This window comes from Brassica napus, chromosome C7 (genome assembly GCF_020379485.1).
Source record: "Brassica napus cultivar Da-Ae chromosome C7, Da-Ae, whole genome shotgun sequence".
Lineage (NCBI taxonomy): Eukaryota > Viridiplantae > Streptophyta > Magnoliopsida > Brassicales > Brassicaceae > Brassica > Brassica napus.
The window spans coordinates 2,003,022-2,015,335 of NC_063450.1; the positions used below are offsets into that span (position 1 = coordinate 2,003,022).

Here is a 12,314-nt window from a genome sequence, read left to right on the forward strand (position 1 = left end):
ATCAAGTGAGTATCCTAGTGCTTTTCTATACTTTTTAAGTTCATTTAAAAGCATAGACAATTCATTCTCAGTCAGCTCACTACTCACAATGACAGGATATGTCTCATTAGGTCCAAGGAAAGCATACCTTACACCATGGGGAAGAGGTTTAAGCTCCACTTTTGGTGCCTTGAGCTCACTCCAATCAGCTTCATGGAGGTTCTCTTGAATGTCTGCTGAGGCAGCATGTTGAGTCATTTGTGGCAACTCCATGAACTCATCTTCTCCATCCTCCTCAAGGTGAACATCTAGCCTTCTTACTAGCTCATCACTCTCCTTGTTTTCAATCATTTGGGTCTCTCTTTCAATGGTCAGGGCATGTTGAAGAGAGTCCTCAATCGCTAACTCCTCAAGGAAATCATCAGCCAAGGCATCCATCTCATCAATGTAGAATATTTCTCCTTGAGTTGTGGGCTTCTTCATCATCTCCTTGATATCAAAATGGAGAATGTGATCTTTTCCAAGGTGGAGATCAATTGTGCCATCTCTCACATTCACCATTGCTCCAGCAGTTGCCAAGAAAGGTCTTCCAAAGATCAAAGGATCTCTAGGCTCTTCATCCATCTCAAGCACTACAAAGTCAGTAGGCACTTCACAATTTCCTATCTTGACAGGAAGATCTTCTAGGATGCCAATGGGGAGCTTGACAGATCGATCAGCTAGCACCAAAGAGATCTTGCACTTTTTATATTGTGTAAACCCAAGCTTCTTGGCAATGGATAGTGGCATGAGGCTGACACTTGCTCCCAAATCACATAGACATCTCTCAAATGTCAAAGGTCCAATGGCGCATGGCAGGGTGAAACTACCAGGGTCTTCTAGCTTCCTTGGGACAGTCAGTCTCTGAATAATGGCACTGCACTCATGAGTAAGAATCACCATCCCTTCCATCTCTTTCTTCTTTTGTTCTACAGCATCTTTCAAGAACTTGCTGTATTGTGGAACCAGCATAAATGCATCAATTATGGGCATGGTGAGCTGAACTTCACTCATTTGCTTGTCAAACAAGGCTTTGTACTTCTCTAGGAGTTGCTTCTTGAATCTTCCAGGAAAGGGAAGCTTTGGCTCATAGGGAGGAGGAGTGAACAATTTCTCCTTTGTTGATGTAGCAGCCTCATTTTTGTTCTCAACTTTCTCCTCTCCAATCTTTCTCTTGCCCTTAGCTTCAACTATCTTCTCCAAGATTTCCTCATTAGTCTTCTCATCCACAATCACCACATCATCATCTACATTGATGACCACCTCCCCACCTTGTTTCTCATTATCCTTAATGAGAACTTTAGGAGGCAACTCTCTTCCACTCCTTAGGGTGATTGCCTTCATTGTCTCCTTTGGGTTTTGTTCAGCCTTTCCAGGTAGGGAACCTTGTTGGCGACTTGAGCTGGCTGTCATAGAGACAAACTGGTTCTCCAAGGCTTTGAACTTGTTGTTTAGATCATGGTAATTCCCATCAATCTTGTTGTGGAGATTTTTCAGCTCATACCCTAATTGTTTCTCACTTCTTGCTTGTCCCTCCAATAATTGTTTCAGCATAGCTTCAGTACTACTCTCTTGTGGAGGTTGTGTTGATGATCCAGCTTGGTCTTGTGCAGGTTGACTTGGTTTTGGTGAGAATCCAGGAGGGAAGTTCTGTTTTGGTTGGTAACCACCTTGGTTGTTGTTGTAGAATGGCTTAGGCTGATTGTTGTAGAATGGTCTTGGCTGGTAGTTGTTGAATGGCTTCTGTTGGTTGTTGTAGAAGGGTTTCTGTTGGTAGTTGTTCTGGTATTGATAGTCAGGCTCCTTCTTGTACCATGTACCCTGAGCATTGACATAGTACATATCTTCTTGGCATTCTACTCCATCAACTTCAGCAACCATATGTAACTCCTCTTTCTTGGTCTTTTCTGATAGTAGCATGTCAATCTTGTCTTGAAGTGCTTTCAGCTCTCTCTTTGTGGTCATATCTTCTCCTCCACCACCTCTGTCTCTTCTATCATATTCATCATTGTAGACAGAGTCACTCTGTGCCATGTTCTCCAAGAGTTCTAAAGCATCTTCCACAGTCCTCCCCAAGAAGTTTCCATTGCTTGCAGTGTCAAGCTGGCTTTTGAATTTAGGCAAGACTCCTCTGTAGAAAGTGCTTAGCAAGCTCTCATTGTTGAAGCCATGGTGGGGACATTGAGACAAGTAGCTTCTGAATCTCTCCCATGCCTCTGAAAATCCTTCAAGTCCTCTTTGTTGAAAACCAGAGATCTGATTTCTAAGGTTGGCAGTCCTTGTAGCAGAGAAGAACTTGTTGAGGAAGGCCTTCTTGCATTCATCCCAAGTGGTGATAGTATCACTTGAGATGTTTTTCTCCCAAGTGTGAGCCTTGTCTCCCAAAGAGAAGGGAAACAATCTGAGCTTGAAAGCATCCTCTGAAACTCCATTTGTTTTTGACAAGCCACAGTACTTATCAAATCTGTCAAGGTGATCTAGTGGGTCTTCCAAGGCAAGTCCATGGTACTTGTTGTTTTCAATCATGTTGATGAGGCTGGACTTGATCTCGAAATTGTTGTTGGCAACTGGCGGTGCCCTAATGCCCAACCTATTCCCATTTATGTTCGGTTGATCATATGTACCGATGGCCCTAGCTTGGCGTTGTGGTTGTCTAGGTCGAAGGTTGGCAGCTCCTTGACCATTGCCCTCTTCAGCTTGAGGTTGTTCTGGAACTGGTTCCATCATAGGTTCTGATATTTGTATCTGAGCCTCTTGCTCTTCTTGTCTTAACCTTCTCTTGTTCTCTCTTTCAAGTGTTTTGATATCTGTCAAGGGAGTAAGATGTGTAGTGCCTCTACTTCTTAGGTTCATGCACCTGCGATCACAAGTAGATGAAGAAGTAGAATTAGTAACTTTAAAACAAAGTAAAACTCAGTCTCAAGCAAAGACTCAAACTCAATGTCACAATCAGACTAGGATTGGCAACGGCGCCAATTTGATAATAGGGTTTTTGCCTATTGCAAATGTTGTAGTATAGTGGGGTGAATGTCGAACCAGTCCTAGTGATGTGAATCAGTGAGAATACAAGTCATTTCTTAAGCTAAGCAGATTCAATAGTGGTGAGTGTGTGACAAGTAACAATAGCAAACAGAGCAATACAACAAGGTTTTAATCAATTTAGACAAGTGAATCCATGGGTATTGGGAATTGACTTCAAGTAACTAAGATCCAATCTAGGTGACAAGCTTTCAATCAAAGTAATCTCTTAAGTCTAAACACAATTTTAGACAAGTCCTATGTCTAGGTAAATGTCCATTTGCTTAGAAATCATTAAACATCAAATGTCTTTGGCTTAATTCAATCAAGCAATCTTTAAGTTCAAGTTTAATAACTATCTAGCAATTTTAACATCAAGTGTCCTTGGCTAATCTCACTAGAGCTTAGTTGAGTTGATTCAAACACTTCATCTTATCATGTCTGATGAGAAGTGTTTAGAAATCAGGTTTAGAGTGATCAAGACTAAACAAGCATTAAAAATACTCAACAAGCAAGTTCATACAAGGATCTAATACAATAACACCATAGATCTTCACTAAGTTACTCTAATCTCCCTAACCCATGAATTCTTAAGGAAACTACTCACTAATCTCCATGTAAACACTTAATCTCATAATAGATTGAAGCATATTCAAGTAGATACAACAGAGAATAAAGATAAACAAGGATTAAACAAGCAAAACGAAATTAAAACTCAAGAACAGATGATGAACAATGAAGAACAGCTCAAGAACAATAAGAACAATGATATTTCAAAGAGAGAGAGTTTTGACAAGTTAAATTATTACTAAAGTTGGATAATGATGTTTCTTGGACACTCCTTTAATAAAAAGAAAGCAAATATTATACAGAAAAGTAGGAAAACTCGTGCAAAGGAAAAGTAGAAGAAAGTGGCAAGTTGGAACATCCCATTAACTTTCCAGTGGTCCCCGGCAAGGGTTGATACACCTATAGTAAATCGATCATAACTTATCCAATACAGCTCCAAATGACTTGAAACCACTTCTATTGGAAAGCTAACTCAATTTCCAGTGTCTTCACAAATTCTGAGCTTCAGAAGAGATCTTTAAGGCCTTCATCCGTGTTCATCTTTCACTCTTTGGACACAAAATCCCTCCAATGGTCCTCTAACTCATCCATGGTGCTCTCCAACACCTGATATGTACAAATGCAATGATATGCAAACTAAATGTGCCTAAATGATGCTCTAAATGACCAAACCATGCAAGAATAAGAAGTTAAAAACATGTAAATTCACAAGATATCAGAAATCCAAGTGTAGGAGAGCTTGCTCAAGAAGTGTCGCGAAGGTCTTGAATCCACACAGAAACTTCAATACGTTGCTTCTCCATTGCTTCTGCTTCATCGATCCAGAAACAGGTAGAAATCAATATAGATCTGAAATCGATTTCTAGGGTTTAGAACTGATTAAATCGTTTTATTTTTTCTTTATTAGTTAGAGATCTTGCTGTCTATAGTTGGTGGAGTATGGTCAGTGAATAGAAAATCTTGAAGCTTGAGACAAAGGTGCGCGGAGAGGATAGATAAGCCGGAAACGAACTTGAGGGTGGTGTATGGGATGAGCTTGGCAGTGGTGAGCCGAAGACGAGCTCGACGACAGTGAGTGGGAAGAGCCATGGTGATTCCGTCGTCATCTCCAACGTCGAAGGAAAGAAGAGAGAGAGACGCGAGGGCTTGGTTGTCACAGAAAATGGTGGTTGACGGCGGCGGAGCTAAGAAGCTTGAAAGCGGCGTGGTTTTGTTATTAGGTTTAGTTAGCAAATAGGTTTAGGTCTAAGCTTGGTTTAGTTTTGGTTTATTTTTTTATATGTAAACCGTTTTTAGTTTATGAATAATTCAATTTAAAATATTTAAAATAATTTTTTCTATTTTTTTTTTAATTTTTCAATAATGTAATAATAACAATAAAAACACGCTATTAAAGAATATTTAATTGCATACAAAAAAGCGCTATCGTATCGAAAGAAAAGATAGCAGAGCATAAAACCGCTATGTAATGTCCTTTACCTATTATGACGGGCGATGATACAGCGCTTCAAAAACCGCTATAGTATCGTTATATGGCGTTATTCGTGTGTGATTAAAACTCATTTTTCTTGTAGTGTCTATTTGCTTTTGCTGAGCTCCTTCCAGCAAATGTCCATGAAGCACTTGCAGGTAATTATAATTTTATAATATATATACATATGTTATGAAATATTATTAATTTGATAACTTTTGCAATATACAGCCATCGGAGCATTTTTCAGAGATCTTAGCACGCGTACGTTCAAGGAAGAAGTCATCGAACAACTTCATCAGAACATTCCGATCATATTGTGCAACCTGGAGAAGATATTTCCTCCTTCATTTTTTGACATCATGGAGCATCTAGTTGTCCACCAACCGTATGAAGCATTGCTTCGTGGACCTGTTCACAACGGATGGATGTATCCGTATGAGCGACAGATGAAACATTTGAAGGGGAAAGCAAGAAATCTTGCAAAGGTGGATGGTTCAATAGTTGCGGGGAGTTTGACAGCCGAAACATCTAACTTCACATCATACTACTTTGCTCCAACTGTTCGTACGAGAAAAAGAGTTCCTAGAAGATATGATGATGGTGGAGTACCGACATCATATCCAATTGATAGTGTTCCTGACATTTTCTGCGAAATTGGACGGTTTGGTGGTAAAACGAAAGAAGTATGGTGGTCATGTAAAGAGGATAAACATAGTGTCCACACTTATATTCTGCTCAACTGCGAGGATGCAGTGACCCGTTACTTTGAAAGGTAAATATTTTTGTGAATGTTAAATATATGAATTGAAGTTAATTATGTATGACTTGATTATTTGTTTAATTTGCATCATGTTTGTATCTCAAGTTGAAGAAGCAATACCATGAATATCTGCAACTGATGTGGACACGTAAAGATAAGCACTTTGTCAAGTGGTTAAAATCACAGGTACGTAATATATCTCATACATTGATTAATTAAGTAAGTGTTTTGATACTTCAATATTAATTAAGAATATCTGCTTTTTGCAGGTTGATTATGACGATCCTTATTATCCCGTATGGTTTCACGAATTGGTTCAAGGTCCAGTTGCAAAGGTCACCACATTACCTATGTATTTCTCACGAGGATTTACCTTTCACACATACGAGTATGGGAGACATCGGGCAACGAGTAACTACGAAATATGTGTGAAAGGTGAAACAGACTTTTACGGGATCTTGCAGGAGATTATTGAAGTGGAATTTCCGGGGTTATTGAAGCTAAAATGCGTCCTCTTCAAATGTGAATGGTTCGATCCTGTTGTGAACCGAGGGATTCGGTATAATTTGGTGTTGTGGATGTCAATTTTGGGAGAAGATACAACAAATTTGAGCCTTTCATTTTAGCTTCACAAGCCGAACAAGTTAGCTTCCTTCCTTATCTTCGGCTTCGAATTTCCGGGATAAACTGGTTAGCTGCTATCAAAATTACACCTCGTGGATGCATTGTCGCTGGAGAAGAACCGCCCTTGCAAGAAGAAGACGCTATCAATGAAGTTGAGGTACCAGAACAACCAACTGATGATATCCTTTTGATCGACCCACAAAACTTTCAATATGAAGATATTCCCGAAGATGCGACAGATGAAGCACGTGAAGACGAGTTTGAGAGAAGCGACGATGATGATTGTAATGATAGTGATGAGAACGAAAACGATTTAGAGTGATGTAATATTGATGAGAACGAAAACGATTTAGAGTGATGTAACATATGTAACAAATGTTGTATTTCTCTATTGTAACGTATGTTTAAAGAAATGTTTTTTTTTTACCATCTTAATGTATGTGTAACAAATGTTGTTTTATATCATATGTATTTCTTTAGTTTTTAAAAAATTATTTGGAGTTTTAGGGTTTTAGAGTTTAAGTTGGAGAAAGAGCAAGAAGTAGTAAAGAAGAAGATATGATGTTAGATGATATGTGACTTTGGGGTTTAGGGATTTCATTCTCGGTGTTTAGAGTTAACCGTTGTAAAATCGTCGTAAATGGTTAAATCTATTCCACGTAATTGGGTCGTAAATGGAAAAACGCGGGCCTGGTAACTTCGTCGTAAATGGAAAAACGCGGGCCTGGTAACTTCGTCGTAAACGGACGTTTCAACGTAATTTCGTCGTAAATCGAAAAACGCGGGCCTGGTAACTTCGTCGGAAATGGAAAAACGCGGGCCTGGTAACTTCGTCGGAAATGGAAAAACGCGGGCCTGGTAACGTCGTCGTAATATTACGTCGCGTTTACGACAAAACGTTTTCTATATATTGAGACGCCGAGAACAAGGCTGCCTCGTTCATTCCTCCCAAACTCCTCTGCTCTCCCTCTAAGGTACACTCCATTTCCTCTTCTATTTTTTTTAAAGTTAGTTTAGGTGATTAATTAGTTAGGTAATTAGTTTAGGTGATTAGTTAGGTAATTAGTTTAGGTGATTAGTTTGATGACGGAATACTATAGTTTAGGTGATTAGTTAGGTAACGGAATAATTTTTTAATTATGTCGTCATAATTGATTAAATTTATTTTAATTTTTTTTAGATAGCTCCTAGAAGGAAACCAGCATCACCTACTTATGCCCAGTTGTTTGGCGATGGTTCCGGTACATCTTATTCCGGTCCATCGTCTTCCGATGCAGTTCCAGACTCTCAGACTTCTCAGAGAGTTTTTTCGAGTTCTCCTCTTCCACCGCAGATGCCTCCACCTCCTCCTCCAGCGGCTGCACCTCAGTCTGTCCCAGAAAGTGCAGTTCATCCGGATTTGCGTGTGCCTTCATATGCTCCATTCGCGAGAAATACAGTGGAGGATTTGCTTGCCCAGCCTGGACGGTAGGGTTTGGATGTTCTAGACCCCGATAGACCCTGAGGAACTTATTGGTAAGTTCACTACAAAAAAAGAGTGGTTTAACATCATTTAATTTCTATTTTTGCATTACTTATAAATGATGCAAACAAATTTTACATCACTTAAATAAATGACTGTGAAAGTGGTGATGCAAATAATTTACATCATTTTATTAATAATTGATGTAAAAATATCAAATTTTCATATCAGTTACGATAACTGATGTCAATTTATATCAATTATAAAAAAGTGATTTTAACATTTACATCAGTTTTTAAAATTGATGTTAATACTAACATCAATTAAAATAATTGATTCAATCATTTATATATTTAATTTTAAATTAAATTAATATTATTTTAATAGAATTATTAATTTTATAGTTTATAATTATTAATTCAGAATATTAAATAAATCTGTTTCAATATATAAATAAATAAACAAAATATTTTAGTTAATCAATTTTTAATTTTATTTCCATTAAAAATTACAATCTAACGTATAAGCAGAAAAAAAGATTAAAAAAATTACAGAGACGAGACTTCAACATTGTTTTTTTGCCTTCTTTTCTTCTTCTTCTTCTAGATCTTTATATCTCTATTTCCATTCTTCGTCTCAGTTGATGGCATGAAGCTGAGTTAACGAGATTCATCGTATAACTCTCCACCCGTCGATATTCTCTGACGTCTACTCTTTTTCCAGATTTTGAGTCAACTTCTAAGATATTCGAAGTCTCCAATTCCTAACAAAGAAAGATCTATAATTCATAAACAAAAAGTGTTATAAACTTGTAATTTTCTAAAACATGAGAACTGGCAGAAGAGGAAAAGGGGGAAATAATACCTTTTGAGAGTTTTCCAGCGTATTAGTATGATTAGCAAACCTTGGTCTCTTTGTCATATCCTCCACAAGAAGAAACAAAATCAACATCAGGACTCATATGAGAAATAAATGTTTGATGCTTGTTGAAATTTTGTTTTTTTATCAAAAAACTTAAAACAATAAATTTTAAACTCATAAACAAGTTTAAGAACTGAAGAGGAAGACGAAGGCTTAACGAGAGAGGATCTTGACAAAAAAAGAAAATAAGATGCATTCATTAAAGCCACAAGATATTAACTACTTCTCGTATCGTTAATATTTGTAGAAAACTAATTTTTACGATTGGTTCAAGTGATCAGTTGTTTCAACTGGATGTGTTCGTGGTTCCTATTTTTTTGGGATTGCAACAGATTTGCTTTGCTACACATAATTCCATGTTAATATTACGTTATATATCTGTTAATTAATTATTTTATTAATGTAAATTAATTTTCTACTTTCAAATATTTAGAGGCAACCTAAAGTAAATAATATTATTTTAGTAAATTGATGAAAATATAATTATATAATTTTAACTAGTATCATTTTTAAATGATGTCAATTATGTATCATGTTAATAAGTGATGTTAACCAAACTAATACATACATCAATTATATAAGTGATATAAATTTATAAAATAATATCAGTTTTCTTAAAGTGATACAAATTAATGAAAAATATATCATTTTACTGAACTGATGCAACATTAGTTAATAATAACATCAATTCCTATAATTGATTTCAAATTATTAATATTTGTCTCATTTAGGAATAAGTGATTTAAAATGAGATCATTTATTTAACTGATACAATTTAAGTGATACAATCTACACTTTCTTTTGTAGTGGTTATTAATTTTTATTACATTAAAATTTAAATTATTTTTATTTTCTAACGGTAAATTGTTTTTTTTCAGGTTTGGGGCTAACAACCGTGTTAGCCAGAGCATTTCGGCGACGAATAAGGGTTACTACGACGGAGCATATCTGAACTGGAGCAAGACACCAAATCACGTTAAGATCACGTGGTTTAAATGTTTTGCGGTAAGATTTTTAAATTTAATTAAATTTTTACTTTTAAATAAATATATATTTTTAATATTTATTATTAATTGTAATTTTTTCAAAATTTTTGTGTTTCAGCAAAAGTGGCATTGGTCTTTGGGAATCACCGAGAGGGTGAAAGCGGAATTCGTTGCAAAGGCAAAGATCCGCCTCTGCAACACAGTCTCCGATTGGAAGGACAAGTGGGAGATCTACGGGTATGAGGGAAAGACCACTGAGCTCATGACGGATGTGTGGGATGGCCTCATCGCCTATTGGGAGCACCCCTCTTCGATAAAAAAGGCCAATTCGTGCTCGGCTTCTCGAAGGACGAAGGATAAAGATGGTCATTTGCCCATGCTTCACAGAACCGGACACAACCTCATGCAGGAGTCCGTCTAGAAGCTGTAAGTTTTGTTTTAAATATATATTTTAAAATATTCAATTAATATAATTTTTAATATTTAATTTAATTTTTTTTTGTAGTTCGAGAAGACAGGAGTCTTACCATCTATATCTGACCAATTCAAGATGACTCACGCCACATCCGACAGAGTTTTTGTGGATCCTGCATCTGAGAAATTCTTCCAAGCAGTGGCTGGTCGGATTGAAAAACGGGAGACGCAACTAACCCAGGAGTCTCCCGATGGATTACTAGTCACATTGTCCACCGAAGAGGCCGACAGAATCTTCGAAGAGGTACAACTTAAAATTTTTGTTTACATTATTTTAAATATTTTAACATAATTAACTATATTAATATATGTTTTGATTTTATAGGTGGCTCCTAAAAAAAAGGGACAGATAGTCGGTATAGGCTCTGTTAACGAAGTTGCAAGGGCAACTTCGTCATAAACTTCGAGACGGGATGAAGAGACTGCTCAGATGAAGGCTCGAATGGATAGCCAGCAGGTTCGTTTAGACTCTCTTGAGGATTTGCTAGACGTGATGGCCGTGGGAAACCTGGTTATGCAGAGAATATTGAGTGAGAGACGAGCCACTCTTGGGTTGCCAGTATGAGATCCCCAAGAGTCCGATCCAACCCGTCAACAGCCGAGCAACCCCACCAACTACTTCGAGGACATGTAGTTTTTTTTTATATTTATGTTTGTATTATGAATTTAAATATTATTGTATGACTTTTAAATGCCTTTTTAAAATATGTTTTTCAATTTCATATTTTGTTTTAAAATTTAAATTATTTTAAATTCTGAATATTAAATATAAATTAAAATTTATTATATACTAATTAATAATAATATAATAAGAATAGATGTAAACTCCTCGTAAACATTATATGGAGTTTACATCGAATGTTTACGAGTGATTAACATCGAAAGATTTACGAGGGTTTTACATCGAAATGTTTACGAGTAATTTACAGCGAATGTATTTATGTGTGCTTTACATCGAAATCATTACGTGGGCTTTACCACGAAATCTTACGTGTCGTTTACGGTGAATTCTTTCCCTGCGCTTTACGAGGAATATATTTCGTCATAAACGTAACGTGTCGTTTACGACGAAACCTCCGTTACGACGGACGTTTAACAACGAAACGTCTTTCGAGGTTAATTCGTTGTAACACCCCGTTTACGACGAATTTACAACCAATACTGCCCTAGCAAAAAATATGTTTTCTTTTAGTGTTTATATCGAAATAGAAAACATGGAAGTCATCAGAAAACAAACTTGGCGCAAAAACCAGTTCCCCAGCAACAGTGGTTCCTGAAAATTTTATTTGTAGATCCAACAAAGTATGGGACAAAACAAATGTATCTGTTTTCGACCAAGTTTGCTCCTTCACATTGTCGAGAACCCACAAACTGAAACTATTACCTAGGAGACTAAGGCCTGCTAGTTTCCCTTTGTAGTTTGTTAGGTAAGTAAACCTTTCTTCTGGTGTTGTAATCTGACAAAAACGCTTAGAACCAAAATCAAAAGTAACCAGTATTATAGAGCTAATCCATGGCTTTACCCTAGCTTCATAATACACAACTCCATTAATGTATATGCCATTAGAACTAGGAATATAATTAGATATACCACCTTCAACACGCGTCTATGGAAAATAAGAAGATTGTTGACGTTCCAGTGTGAAGAACCCTAAGGAACGACACTCAACCGGTTTAGGGGATATGGACTCGATCCGGAAGGATTGAGAACTGATGGATCATTTAGTGACACAAAGGGCTGGGATGACCCAATGATACTACTAGATGTTTCGATGGCCGCTTGATGTGACGCACAAGTCCGGCTCAACAAAAGGGGCATTCACTCGGAGATAACCTCACCAAGAGAACAAGAATATTCTAAGCAAAGAACAAAGAGAGAAAACTCAAAAAAAAAATGAATAAGGAAAATCAAATAGCTTTATTCATAGATGTGTTCTCATACTTATACAACTTGTAGTCAAAGGAAATAAATAGAAATGTATGAAAAAGAGACATAGAAAATAGATA

At 36.8% G+C, this 12,314-nt stretch overlaps 1 non-coding gene and 1 pseudogene across 1 annotated transcript; one reads left to right on the forward strand and one right to left on the reverse strand.

The window, feature by feature from the left end:
* Window positions 1-2,182: 2,182 nt before the first annotated feature.
* On the forward strand, window positions 2,183-2,289 carry LOC125590850. The gene has a single exon (XR_007326852.1). It is a non-coding gene; the product is annotated as a small nucleolar RNA R71 (small nucleolar RNA).
* An 8,857-nt stretch (window positions 2,290-11,146) lies between these two features.
* LOC106354867 overlaps window positions 11,147-12,314 on the reverse strand; it is a 31,719-nt pseudogene continuing 30,551 nt past the window's right edge.